The sequence below is a fragment of the Leptinotarsa decemlineata genome, unplaced genomic scaffold (genome assembly GCF_025532065.1).
Source record: "Leptinotarsa decemlineata unplaced genomic scaffold, Ldec_3_MD MMD2_tig00000505_RagTag_RagTag, whole genome shotgun sequence".
NCBI classification, from domain to species: Eukaryota; Metazoa; Arthropoda; class Insecta; order Coleoptera; family Chrysomelidae; genus Leptinotarsa; species Leptinotarsa decemlineata.
The window spans coordinates 3,752,566-3,768,284 of NW_027412549.1; the positions used below are offsets into that span (position 1 = coordinate 3,752,566).

At 35.2% G+C, this 15,719-nt stretch overlaps 1 long non-coding RNA gene across 2 annotated transcripts; it reads left to right on the top strand.

The window, feature by feature from the left end:
• Nucleotides 1-13,741: 13,741 nt before the first annotated feature.
• Nucleotides 13,742-15,319, top strand: LOC141481898 (uncharacterized). 2 transcript variants are annotated; one of them, XR_012465226.1, is made up of 3 exons: nucleotides 13,742-13,853; nucleotides 14,885-15,014; nucleotides 15,063-15,319. It is a non-coding gene; the product is annotated as an uncharacterized lncRNA (long non-coding RNA). The 2 variants fall into 2 exon arrangements; XR_012465227.1 differs by having other exon boundaries at nucleotides 15,078-15,318.
• Nucleotides 15,320-15,719: the final 400 nt, after the last annotated feature.

Consider the following 15,719-nt stretch of genomic DNA (forward strand, 5'->3'; position numbering starts at 1 on the left):
CGCGGTTTGCGCTACTACTGACAGTCTGCTACTCCCTGCCTACTACCATATCAGTTTTAGGTACTTGTAAAACAAGTTGACTAGGCAACTTGAAATAAAGTACATACTTAGTTGAATTCTAGGTGGTTTAAAAATATTACTTCAATTAATAAAGGTATGGTATACCTTATCTGCATTATAATTTTTATACTAACAAATTACAATATTTGCCGGCCCGATGTTCGACTTTTCGCGGTCCGCCTGTTGCCGACCGTTGTTCTAGATGAATAGTACGTGTCGAATAGTCGACGACTAGTCATCCTTGCCTAGATGATATTTTTAAACATACTCCAGATTCTTCGAACTTTCTGGAATAAGGCTGATTTGGTTTAGAAAATTTCGAAAAAGTTAGCAAGTGCTAGCGATGCATGTAAAATAATGAACTACTTGCATTTCTCCTTAGTTTCGCTCAAATGTCAATAAAATCCTTTCATTCATCACTACAAAGATATATGTTCACCTGCTTCTTTAAACAAATATTTGTATACTGAAACATTGTAAGTATCTGGTATTCGACTCTGGTTTAATATTATAATTAGCGGGCGTAGATTGGTTTCTCTTAATTTGCTTCTAAGTGCATTGAAATTGTTCTACATTCGCATACATTATTTGAGGTTCATTAGCGGTAGATTCGGATACCTTTCTGCTGACGATTTCATCACACTGTCCAAAAATAATAAAAAAATTCGTAAGAACTTCGTTTGAATAGTTTTTTCCCTTCATTTTGAAGGTATTTGAGATTTCTGCAGTGACAAAAAAGTCAATATTATTAGGAGAATGTCACAGTTAGTGTCAAATAGCAATAATGGCCTGCTCACAAAATACCGAATGGGAATACCATTCTGAAGGGACATTTCCACAAACTACTGCTCGTAAGTCCGAAACTAGTTAGGTATACGCATGATGTACATAGAAATTTTAACAGCTTTCTGAATTTGTATTAATACACATGGTGTTTCTTTTGACACGAAAATAATGTATTTTTTACCACCTTGTATTAAAGTAACAGAGGTTATGCTGAAGTGTGGGAAGCCTGCAAGTATCACCTAACTCCAAACCAAATTTCGATTCCATAGTATTTCTTAACTCAAGGATACCAATATTTCTAGAGGTCATGGTTTCTGAATCAAGAGCTGTTGCTGTTGATATTTCTAAGGCCTTTGACCGTATGTGGCATGAGAGTTTGTTGGCCAAACTTCGATGCTATGTTTTGTCGGACCATTTTTGTGTATGGCTCTCCAGCTTCAGTATCTCTCGAATACTTTCCATATTGTCTCTAACCCTCATTTTATTGAATATCAATGACTTATTGGAAAAAAAACAAGAATACAATATATTGCTTTGCTGACGCCAGCACACTTATCTCGTCATCCCAGTCAGATTCCAGGACATAGGCTACGGAGGCACATCTTCACCGGTAGCAGGAGGTTGCATATTTTAATGAGGATCTAGAAGTGATTTCGAAAAAAAACAGGTTCAATTCAATAACACAAAAACTTAGGCATCGGTTTTCTCCACGACAAATCTGCTTTCTGCTTCGATAATATTGTTGGGGGTTGAAATGGACACCAATATGTCTTGGCACAATCATGTCGCTGGAATTGCAAAGGCTGCTTCCCAAAAGCTTTGTACACTATTCCAAACCGAAAAACTGTTCACACCTCAGCAAATTTTGATGCTTTATGGAGCTCAGATCACACCATGATACCCTTGGACATCAGAGACAGCTTGGAGATTTGTCTCTCTTCTACAGATACTTTCACGGAAAGTGGTCGAGTATGACTTAGTACGTTTGATTCCACCAAGTGCGGTACATATCAGAAATACGCGACAGACTGTGGCTGCTCATAGTTTTGAGGTTCAACTCAGTAAACCGCGAACTTCACTGTTTTATAACTCTTTCATCTGGAGAATTGCGTTTATGTGGAATAAACTTCCTGAGAACGTTTTTCCAAATGGTTCTAAACTTCAGCGATTCAAATCCAATGTGTTTTGTCCTCAAAAAAATGATATAAATTGAAATTGATTCATATTTCGAAAACGGTAACAGATAGGTATAGGAAAATATTAAGAAAAGTTGTCGGGTAATTGTTGTAGATTCCAAAATTATTATTATATACAGGGTAATCCACTTGAGAAATGATATTAAACTATAGTCAAATACCACCATCGTAGTAAGAGGGTTCGGAACAACGAGAACCTCAACTCGAGTACCATTTCGGGCACTGCGACCTATACCACACCACCACCAATGCCAGACATAAAATCCTGCAGACCACAGTAAAAAAAACTTTCATTAATTTAATCTCCGGCCGTTAAGGTTCACATTCTTTGATCAGACAAACATATAATCAATAAATCCATCTCCATTTGTCCTTTTCTCTGATCTAATGTATTCGTATGTGCAGAGCATTTATATTTATTCGTGTCTGCTTTCCTCGGCATTTCATCGATACAAATCAGGTAAATATTCAAATTGATACCCACTCTCTCATGTATTCAACCTTAATGATCCAAATAGAACACGAGCATATTTATACCATATTTCAAATTTAAATACACCCTTGCCAGGTATTTTCGTGTAGTTTGAAAGGATCCGGAGAGATTGAATCGAAAGATACTGTGATTACACAGTATTCTGAGAACGCTAAAACCTTTCCAGTTCATTTGAATTCCTCTTCTTGAAATATTGAATATCGTCATGGTGCATCTATACCAGATTTTCTGTGCAGTGTTTTTGTAAACAGATGTGACCCTAGGCACGCCTTAATGGAAATCAGGAGTCTTATTAATAATGATGATTAATGCCTAAAAAAAAGAATGCACTGAATAACAGACTTTCGGAGTTTCATGTATTGAATGTTAATTGAAATGAAGAGAAATATTACACATGCATATGAGATTTGTAAGCAGGTGGCAAAACTTATTATATGACGAAACGATCGTTTACGCTTGAGGAAGCTATTGTACAGCAAAACACGTGTCACGGTTTTTGTAAAACTCTTTATAGTAAAAACAATACAATAAACTGTGTGTTCGAAGGTGGTTGACAATGTTCGTTACTGATCGTTTGAATTCCGAAGTTGATGTTTTAACATCAACTACCCGGATTCTCCCGTCAGCTCCAGGATATATGCCGGTTATTCTGCCCAACTTCCAGTTATATCTAGGGGCTTGATCATTAATCAATATGACGATATCATTCAATGTTATGGGTTTATTATCTCTTGTCCATTTACTTTGCATTGATAAGGTAGGTAGGTACTCTCTGGTCCAGCGATTCCAGAAAGAATCTGATAACATGCCAGATATTTTCCATTCTCTCCTCAGATTGTCTGAATTTGGATTCAATGGTACTAAGTCACCATCACCACTGGAAGAACCAATCAAGAAGTGGTTCGGAGTAAGTGACTCTGCGTCGGTAGTGTCAGACGATACTCTAGTCAAAGGTCGAGAGTTAACGATCTTTTCCGTATCGGCAAAAAAAGTTTGCAGTGTTTCCTCTCGAAAACTTTGATTATGGAGAAATTTGCTAATAATCCTTTTCCCTGTTCCAATCAATCTCTCCTAAGCTCCTCCCATGTGAGGTGAAGAAGGAGGGATGAACTTGAAAGTGATTCTTCTTCCAGGCATACAATCAATTAAACTGGAATGGTCCATTTCTTCGATGACTTGATGTATTTCGTCCCATTATCGCAGAAAATAACATGAGGTTGTCCTCTTCTTGCGGCCATTCTCAATATTGCTTGAATGGTCGAGTCGGTATTGAGGCTATGGGCTATTTCAAGGTGGATGGCTCTCACTGCAAAGCAGGTGAACAAAACTCCACATCTTTTTTCTGTTTTTCTACCAATTTTCACGAAAATTGGTCCAAAGTAGTCCATTCCTATATTGACAAATGGTCTGATTTCTCTTTTCAATCGTTCTTCTGGTATTTGTCCCATCATGGGCGGTAGTGGTTTACTCATTACAATTCTGCATTTCAGACATCTGGAGAATGCTGTTCTAACTGCTGCTCGGCCATGAATCACCCAATATTTTTGTCGGAGTTCGTTCAGTACCAGTTCCATTCCTCTGTGAAGAAATTTCTCATGATAATGCTGGATGAGCAATTTTGTGACATATTTGTTCGGCCAGAGAGAACCATAATTCCATCTTTTAGTTCAGGACATAAACTGGAAAGCTTACTACTTCCACTCAAAGGTTTTCCATTCTTGAGGCAGCATATATCTGAGGGGAAACCCTCTTGTTGTGCACACTGTATCCAAATTTCCTCAGCATCAGATATCTCTTTTTTATCAAATTGAGTACGCTTCCATCGAATATTATGATCAAGGTGTTACTCGATTTGAAATTTCATCCAGAGTAATTTACAATTCCACCCAAGTTCTACCAAAAAAGAGTTCTCAAATAAAGTTTGTGGAGATCAAATCGTAAGGTGTAGTCAATGAAAAAAATTGACGTGTTCTTTGAAATTTTCGATAACCCGTCCGTTTCTGACATACAGGAGGATCAAGTTTTCGTTGAAACGCCCTGCATATGTTGAAAATAAAAAACATTGAAAGCAAGGAGAAAAAGAACTTTTTAAATGCCCGGATTGTTTTGTTATTTTATTGATAAACGTTACATGAATATTCGCCCGTGAATATCAATATTAAGAAACCATTTTTCAAATGAATATTCTGCGGTGTTTCGCGTTCAGAAAAAATAATACATTTCGAAAACACATTATTTGTTGATTCAGTAAACAATTTTTCATTTTATTCTCAATATTTTGAATGAGAGTTCAATTTTTTTAATTTTTAATGGTGAACATTGAAGGTTTGAAGTGTTTTGGTCGTATCTATAATTGTTCAAAAGTTATAATAAATAAATTACAACGAACAAGAGAAAAAATGATATACTGGAAGACGGGTAAATATTTATAATGAATTGATATATGAAGAAAATATTTTTTCATGAAATGACCTAAATATATTCAATTACTCTTTTACTATTCACTAAAATAAAAAACATTATTTGTTTATAATGGATGGTTTTATGTTTATAATGAATGGAATTGTAAGACATCACTGGATGTCTCACAGATACGGAGATAGCATCAATAATATTATATGTGATGATTGTTGGGTACTGAAATATTCATAAAGAATATTCAATTGAAATGTACATGGAAAAAAATTCAATGTGCCTAGTAAACTAGTAATAGTAAACTCAAGAATCTCAGCTACTTATTGCAATATATTATTAAAGATCAAAAACTATGAATGTCAATTATAAATGTCATATACATACCACTATCATTATAAAATTATTCATTCATCTATTTTCGGATGTTCCTGTTAATAACAAATAAGACAAACATTCGTGCGCTACTCGCTATATTAGCTGATTTTGAAATACAATTATTTCACTATTGCATTTCACAAGCATGAAATTAAAATGAATTAATAATTAAGTTGAAAGTACTACTATGAAAATTGTGTAAATTTCAATCTAGCAAGAGGAAAGATTTTACATTTACTGACTCCTGAGACAGACCAAATATATAATAATAAAATATAATTAACTAACTGATTACCTGATAGTGTGTCTTTGCAGGAGATTGCTCACTTCCACTTTCCAAATTATCACTGTCAGACATATTTTATTTTTATTCATTAAAAAAAAATCATTAAGTTGAACACAGGTTATGTATACTGTAGTAAACAAAACTGTATACACTCTAAGAATCCAAGCTCAGTGTGGCGAAATAGGTAGCGTAACACCGAACCAGTGAGAAGAGAATCGCACAGTCGCTTGCGCATTGGGACACGTCGTGTCCCAATGCGCCATGCCAGTAATCGGTTTTACGTGCGGCTATAGATGTGAAATAAATACGAATAATATGGAAATAATGAGAAAAGGAAATGATTTCATGATGATGATATTAAATGAATCAATTTGAAATAATTAATAAAACATAATTTAAAGATTGATTGTGATAGTAATTTTTGCGAGCGGATTATTGTTTATTCAACTATCTAGTAAAAATCTCTTTTTTTTTCAATATTTTTTTGCGCTCAATTAAAAGTATATTGTTGATCAGCTCATACCGTTCCGGACTGTAGATCTTTCATTCAACAAATTTTTCGCACGTTGAAAATGTTTTTCCCAATTTTTGAATATATGCATTAGTTTTTAAGTTAGTCGAGAAACGAACCCATTCTTCTCAACTATTTGCATGCGTGACTTTTCTCTGAGTGAAATTATCAAACTATAGTACATTGGGTATTGTCTGAGAGTGGAAGAATTTCAAAAATTCAAAGAAAGCAACATAGTCGTCTCAAGCAAATGGCACTGCAATCCATCCACAAAGTCACTGCGATATTTCTACCCTCTATGCCCTTTGAGGACTCCCCTAAGGAGGCATTAAAATAGTAACTTGCGACAAGGAACTTCAAAAGAGGCGGCCGATGCTGTTTATCATAGTGCCTTAAAAATGTAATTATAGGCGTCGGACTGGGAGTATCAACATAAATTTTCCAATGATATATTCTGTATGATGCGAAGATAATTAAAAAATCAAAACAATTTTTGTTCAAATATTTGATTTCGAAAAGGACAATTTATAATAATAATTGTTACCTTCTATAGATCTATAAAATAATCAGAATATTCAATTTAAAAATGAATACATGTAGAAAGGGCAAAATATCATTGCATTTCATATATTAGCATAAAAAAAAATCAATATGACAGTTACTCACTTGAATTTATGAAATTTTGCATATAAACATAAATATGTATCATTTGGTGACGTTTTAATGACTATCCATTTTGTTTATACAATCTATTTGAATCAAAACATTATAATTTGTAGTTATAATTCGTCTTTTGATGTAAATCAATTATATATCATAATTATTGACACTGATGATAGCAAATTGATCGTAGGTTTGATAATGATGTCATTGGATATACAAATAGAATGGGTTTTCTCGATTTGATATTCTGAATTTCTGGTTGAAGCGCGCTCGCGATTCGGCGTTTCGGCTTCGACTTTGAAGCCATTTTCAAGAATTATAAAAGTGTGGCTGTACTGAGAGACACAGTTTAGGTTTCTGATATTCTGGTCTTGCCAAACCTTCGAGGCGGAATGATCCTCATTGCCCTATGTTCCATCCAATTAAAAAATAGATTCACCCAGTGTTCTGGCTTCGTTCATTTTTCTTAAATAGTTTCTTACTCACTCTATAATCTGGAATTTTTCAATTATCATGCTCTTTCTATCTCGAAAAGTTCAGCTCTTGTTATATATCTTCCATAATCTAGATCTTCTTATATCAGAGAAAAAGAACTGTCTTCACAAATAACTGACAAAATTTTATTCAATGTAGGTATTACGGTTTTTATGCAAAAAGAGTGTACTGTTCTCTCAATAGAATTCTTGACTTCTTCGTCGATAACTAAACACTTTCTGCCAGTGTATACTTTCGGCTCCAAGAAGCTGTTGTTTTCGTTCCTTAACAATTCTGAGAATTGCTGATCTATTGATACCGGTCATACTCGCGCATTTATGCACTACTTCCTTCTCAGTTTTTATTTCAGGCGGATAATGTATTCTTAAATAATTATAAACATTCATAACAATTGTTTCTTCATTTATATTCAATACTGACAGTTTTGGACGCTTCACGGTTCCCGAACAATTCCATGTTGCTTTTTATTCAACGCGCTCTCGAAGTAAACTGAAGTAGATCATTAAGACTAAGACTAAAACTAACCCTTCTACCACAACCTTTAAACTCCGAACAGAAAGTAATATAATATTTTGTTCCTACTAAAAGTCATGTCATTATATTGATGGTTGCAGTGTGTCTCTTGACGGTATAATTCATACCGCCTTCAAAAAACAATGTTTCCTCAAGCACCTTCAACTAAATACTCATTTGTTGGAAAATGTCTTGCTCTCTCATTTGTACTGACTCTCATACTATACATTTCTACTGACTCTCATACTATACTGACCCTTTAGTTAGAAGTTTCGGTGAAGGTCAACTCAAAAGTTGCGAGATAGCTATTGTTGACTGGACTATTGGAGAGAATGGAGAACCGCATTCGGCGAAGACAGTGAAGCAGCCGAAGGGAGTTTGAGCCGACAGTCGAATATCGATTTTAGCGCTACTCCCGGCTATGCACTTTGTTCGCTCACCGCCACACAAGAGAATTATTGATATTACGTGAAAAGTAGAGCTCATGAACCGAGCGAAAATGTTGGAAATTATAGACTGGAACTAATACACAGCCACACATGAGATATGCCCTGTTTTATTTTGGCTGTCAGAGCTAGGGAAGTATTCCAGATTTTAACGAGAAGAGGAAACTATCAGTCTGAGCTCACACGCAACATCTTGTATGTAGTGAAGAGATACTTTGAAATTATTACTTCAGGAGTATTCTGTAGGTCTTGCATCAGTTTAATGGAAGATGTTCATGCAACATCGTAAAAGACGATTCACTGATTCACTCGGTATTGGACTCCAAATATGCATTATGAAAGCATAGATAAGAAGCAGAAGAAAGTACGAGGTAGTGTTGATCAAATACTTTCATTGAGCGAAAAAACAACCATAAGGCAAATCTTTCGAAGAAACCTTACCTTAGTTAATCCTACATATACCCTTGACATTTAGGAAATAATACATATATCCTCTCAAACCAGTGTTCCTCCTTGTGTATGTGTATGATCTCAGCTTAATACCACTTGACTCGGGGTTTCTTGGTTGAGATACGCTGATGACATTTTCATAGTATGGAGCTACACACTTTTCTGAAGCACAGCGTTTGACCTTTCATCACCATCATAATGGGGAAGAAAGTCCACACTCAATTGCCATTCTCAGAGGTATTGGTGAAGAGGACCTACCTGACCTAAGTGAGAAACAACTATATTCCGAAAATTGTTTCATACCGGACTGTATATGAATCACGAATCCAATTCCCTACGTCAGAGGATTGTCGTAAAATATAACAAGAACTGGGTCCAAGTAGAACATCAAAACCTGCTTGAGATCAGGAAACACCATCCGTAGCAGCGTCACGAAAACCAGGGCACCAAACGCGGGCTGCGATTCCAAGAATTGCATTTACTGAATACCCTGTGAGTGCGGCAAATCTCAAATCGGTGAAACTAAGAGGCCAATAAGAGCCCGCATTACCGGACACAACAGATACATATAGCGGCGAGAAACCAGCAAAATCGACAGAGCAGAGCATCCATGTGGATGATCTCAGCAGCAGCTGAGATCATCCACATGGAGGAACACTGGTTTGAGAAGAAGTTCAAAGAGGCAGCATTTATGTTGTCTAATGATGCATTCAAGCAAGCGTATAGATATACAACTTATGGAAACCTGCAATCAAGCGAGAAAACGGTCACCTGCCGCTAAACCGGCCAAGCAGATTTTTCAACAGATTTTTTTCTTTCAATCGATTAATGATCACAGCTTCCTTTCAGCGCTATTTTGACCAGCACACGATCAGGTATACCAATGGGCTTACCTCGTAGTCCACTTTTAGCAAACATATTTATGAACAGCTTGAAGACCACTATAGTAAATTTCGACATAAGTAAAAACATATTCTTTTTTGGTACAGATATGTTGATGATATTCTCGCCTGTTACAGAGTTACTACACAACAGCTGAACCAATTTATGACATTTATGAATAATCTTAATAGAAAAAACATACAGATTAATTTATTAGACCTGACTATAAGTAATTATCATAATAAATTCGAGTTGGATATATTCAGAAAACCAAGCTAGACATACATTACAATCCCAAGTGATTCTTTCCATCTGGACAGTCATATATTAGCAGCCTGCAATTCAATGTTACACAGAGCTTTCTCATTACCTTTGTCCGCTAACAATCTGGATTGGAAAATTAAAACAATTATGCAGATATTACAGGATGATGTTTTCAATGCAGACACAATCCGGATGTTACTCTTAGGTACTCAGGAAATAGAGTCTCAAATTGACGAATAGATTCATATACCCCCAGATCATTCAATCAGAAATCAAGAAATTTGTAACTTTAGCATATTTTGATAAAAGATCAGAGACAATTGCGGGAATCTTCAGAAAAAACAAAGCAGAAGTTTTATTGTTTTTTTTTGCGTTCAGACCACCTGCTAGGTTATTTAATTTCCTTTTTGGTGCCAAAGATAAAGTGAACTATGGAGATATCTCATGTGTCTGGAATGTTTTTGTTGGACAATGACGGTATGCTGAACATGGAAGGTCCTTCAGACTAGGCAAAAATGAATCGACGTTTTCAAACCGTTCCTTGGAATGCAACCACAAGTTCCTGAATCTGAAGGATACAGAAATTTTGCAGGGTTGGAAACTCAATTATTTGGAATCCTTGGAAATTCATAAGCATAAGCATTGCGAATGTAACCTATTAAATGACCAAAATGACCTGGTATACTCCCCAGTCATTGAGGACCGTCTGTTATTACCTGCTGTAGTTGTATAGGTATATAAGTGTGTACATTGTTAATTATTTCAGTTTATTGTTTGTTTATTATTCGTTTGAAAATTTCACTATAGGATCAAACTGCAGTAACGTCGGTTACAGATAAAAGTGGTGTAATAACGAAGGAAGTTTATTTTTTCATTTTTTATAATTACAAATCGTCACGGTATAAGCGCGTATTGGGAATGAAGTTTATGTTATGAAGATTTGTAATTATTATCATGGGTAGTATGAAGGAATGGGTCCTCATTACGACTATTCACATGCAAGAGAAAATTCGTCTCCTTTTAGTTAAAATTTGCCTTTTGTCTCGAAGTTAAATTTCAAATTGGCTGCTCCGTTACGCCTTCGTTATTCCAAAGGAGTTCCTTTTCTTATTCTCCAATTTTATTACAACTACGTGAACTATCAGCAGTTGTAACGTTGAACTTTTGTAGAAAGCGTGGCATTGCTATGAGGGAATGATAAGTAGGCTTTGGAGATTGTTTCATTCCTTTGGAGAAAAGCTCGACATAGTATGCGACTACAAAATTACTTCAGGCGTGAATTTGTCTTTATGTATACATTTGCCTCAAAGAGATGAGTAGATTAATGAACGTTTTCCATTTAACTGTGGAGTTTCATGAAACAGAAAATGAATGTGAAATCAAAAATTTGTTGTCAATAAGAAAAATCTAAGTTGAATATATTATTTCAGAAAGGTTCGGTGAGCCCGGGTCAACGGATTCTACTTCTACGGAATAACTTCAATAACGATTGAATCAAAATTAAGTTGAATAGCACATTTTTAAGACGTAGGTACATACTGTTGAGTTTTCCCTATGGGTTCGACAATAATTAACTATACTGTATAATTGAACTCAACTTTATTTCACAGCTACACAAACAACACAAACACTTCAAGTGGAACTTCGGAGTAATACTCAAATGTATATCGCCTCATTGGATCACTTCGTACCGCCCTTTCAACCAAACTTCACGATCTGCCTATTGGTAGTGTTCATACATAGTAATGAAAGTTTCTAGAAGCCGAAAGGAAAGTTACTAGAAATTTTTCGAAGCGTCACAACTTCTAGGCTAGGACAATCGCGAAGCGCAAGTCGAGTTGAACGCGATCTTGGCTAAGTCACAATCGACCAGCGGCTGCCGACATTATTTTTTCACATTATAAAAACACGTTCTATGCCGCGCCACTGCCACTGAACTATATCTGTTTGGAATCTATTTCCAAATATATTTGAACTACATTATGATTAACAATAAATTATCATCACAACAGTATTCCAAAACGTTTTCTGTAATTATTGAAAAATCAATCGACACGTTATACTCGTATACCAATTATACGATACAAATAAAATAATTAGTGTTGTGAGGTTAGAATATACTAATCATTCAAAAACAGTCTATGATTTGTCATAAGAAAACTCTATGAATTGAATCGTCTTTCGGCAACCTTATTATTGAAATTTTACATTAAATGTACTCACCTTCACATATTTCATACAAACACCTAGAAATATATTGAAACACATGTTGAACATTTAACTACTCGTCTTTATTCAGTAACTAACAGGAAAAAGGTCGCCCACAAATACAAGCGTAATTGTACTTTCGATTAACACATGCCGAAAATTAATATTTCTGCCGCGGGATAATCCATCTTTCAGTTAGAAGTTTTTTTCCATGTGATAAAACGTTTTGATTTCACACACTGGACGAATATTGAATTCTCAATAAAAAGTACATTGCTTATTAAAATTACACCTGCGAATGTGAATAATTCATTACAGAGAGTATTTTTCAAAGTAATTTTCATCTTTTAGAATGAACATTTCAATGTAAATTTCATTTTTTCCAGTGTTGCCATATTCATGTGCTCTGCTTGGTAGCCGAACTGATGAGTTTCAAGTTCATGGAATGTGTAACTATCACATTCGAAATCATAAGTTATCAATTTCATTCATTCCAAAATCACGAAAAAATATAGTTATAGCCACAGTTCGTTTTCCATATTTTTTTTTCTATGGGACAAAACAATGATCGATCCAGTTCATTTTTCCCTCAGATATCGAATACATATATTTTTGAATTCAATATAGCAACATTCGCATAAGGGTATAAACTGAAATGTCCCAAACCACCTTCTGAATTCAAGAATCCGCACCTAAACGAATAATTCTAGATCGCGGAGAGTCGTTGAGTTATGGTCTGTTTTATTTGACCATTTCCTGGGTCAGGCGGAAACGGCCTCCATTTTTTAATAAATATTTATGTATACTATATCTCCCGAAACACATAAGCACTTTTTCCTCAAGCTGAGTAATTTTTCATCTGGGAAGAGGACTGTAAATATTGTATTTCCACAAGAAAGCTGTTGATGGCCGGGTCTGGTTTTCGGAACACGTATCACCTGAGAATTTAATTGGACAAATACGTTCTATGATACATTCAGTTCCAGTGTATTTTCACGTCTGCAACCTGATGTTTCACCTGGAAGCAATATTCTTTGAAGATCAATCAGCGAATGTATTCAGTTGATATCAAGATGAAATAGAGCATTGTCCACTTGAATCATCGTTCGAAATGTTGACTTAGTCGATTCAGTTGAGTACGAACTAACAAAGTTATCCACTGATCGATTTTACCCGATGCAGAGGAAAATGCACTTGTCGTGTGTTCGTGTACAAAACATTTTGATACGGTATGAACGTAATTGAACAGTATATACACCAATATAATATATTTCTATTAAGCGCCTCAGTTTCTTGAGAAAACGATTACTTTTTGTATGAGTCTTTCTCCAAACAAATCATGAGAATATATCTGGATATATTTGGATCATGAAATTGATTTTGAAACAACATAGTGACAATAGTTATACGCTTCTTTAAAGAAATATAGAAAACTTCTGAAAAAACAATCATCATGATCTTCTATCTACAACATTTCTTCGAAAATCAGAAACTAATTGAAGTTACATATCTTTTACAATATTCTTTTTTTTCTCAACTACAGTTGAACCCTCTTATTTTAAGGTACCAATTTCAGACCAACATCAGATTAACAACATTTTTCTAGAACTGAATTAGCTAACCGTTAGTACAAACTGTCATTGTGATAAGAGCACAATTGTCTCTTCAGGTGATGTAATCGCAAGGATATAAAATGAATGGTGTTGGGAAAAAACTCCAGTAATATTCATTACTACACCAAAGGATCCAAACAGTGCATCATAAGAATCTTGTCTCCGAATTTCGTAGTACACATGACTTTGTTGTCCATGTAAGTGAAAATTTATATCAATACTTTTTCATATATTATGTTGTGTAGCGTTCTTATTCAAATTCTATCACAAATGTATGGAGTATAACTGAATAAGGAAAGTGATAAAAACTTCCTCTCTATGGAAGCAGCAGGTTTGGCAGCTCTGCCCAACTGAAGTAAGAAACTGTTTACCTACTTTTTTCGAAGTCTTGAACAATTTTTATCAATGTCCAGCCGTCAATAAGCGTCATCAAAATCAGCTCAAATATATCCACTTTCCAGGAGTCAATACAAATCCAATGCAGAAGCAGTGTATGAACCAAGATCTTTGAATATTTTGTTTTCTGAGTATATTCCTACCCAACATTTTCTTCCAGATCCAACTTGACCACCATTTCAAACTGAACTGTCATTTTTCGTGACGTGATTGAACAAGTTATACCACTGACAAGAATTCCTCAACAAAGTTGTATTGGAGCATTGTATTTGTCATACTAGATATGTGTAATTGGCTTTCTTTCCGGTGCTTCGGAAAGAAAGCCAATTACACGAAATTTTCATCATTTGCGAACTTTCTTACTCAGGATCTAGATAAATAATAGTATCGTATCAATCAGAAACTAGGTCTTCTGTCCTAGCAGTTGTCAATCAGACACCGCTTTATCTTGGTTTTTTTCAGTATATTCACGTATAACGTGGATATTTGTTTTAAAATCATCATTATTTTGATTTTCGAAATATTTTTGTCACTATGCAACTCTTTGCATTTCAAGATAATATGATATATGATATATAACTTCAAATCGTTTCCTCAAGCAATTGCTGAAGTTTCAACACGCCAGCTGTTTACCTATAATTTGCAAAACTCATATGAAACCTCAGATATGCATAAACCCAAACACTCTATTCCCACTACAGACATATACCTTCTAAAAATGCATCTTATCCCAAAACTTCAACAACTTCAGACACTCGAACTGGAAAGAAGTATTAATCCTGGAGATGAGAAGTACACTCCAACTTGCTATTTCTGATGTTATATATTGCAGAAACAAGACTAGTTACTTGCGCTTCCGACAGAGTTATCACCCCTAGATGTCACTGCCGGCCACAGGCGTACCGAAAAATCCCGGAGGATACATGAATTTTTCAGACAAATAGCAAAAGACAAAATCAGGGGTAAGTGAAAAATACACAATATTATGATTGAGTGATGTTTTGGTTAAGCGAGTCAATTGGCAGGTGTGCAGGATTTCATAACGTTGATTTGGAGTTTGGACCCTGATGAAAATACCATGTATATTCGATCCCTTGTGTCGTAGACTGAAGTTGTTTCATTCGAAATTTTCCTCCTTACGTGCTTCAACCTACTCTCGACAGTCAAAGGAAATTGTGAAGGCACTAGTACTTGTGATAAACTGTTTGGAACCTTTGGTGTAGTAATAAAGGCAATATTGTTAAATTAATTCAAGATACTTGAGACGCAGGTATCTAGAAGGATAAATAAGAATAACATTGAAGATGATCACTTGGTGATTGAAATACGTGTCGAAGTGTTAAAATAATGGTTTGGTGTTGGGAAGAAACTCCAGTTTGGGTTTGCTACAAATGGAACGAATATATCAAAGCTGCCTTGGTATAACTTTTTCAGTTAGGTTGACTAAGAATTTTGAGGACATCTGCTGATGAACGTCCTCGGTTGATTGGTCAGGTGACAAAAAAACAAAGTAACGTTACATGATACATGAACCTGATAAACCGATTAGTTTGGATAAACATAGCTTCATAATATGTTCCTCAGAACTGTTAGTATGCAGGACTCGTAAAACTGATTTTTGAATCTTTTGATCAACTACATATCTCATCAGTTATATTTGTCAGGAT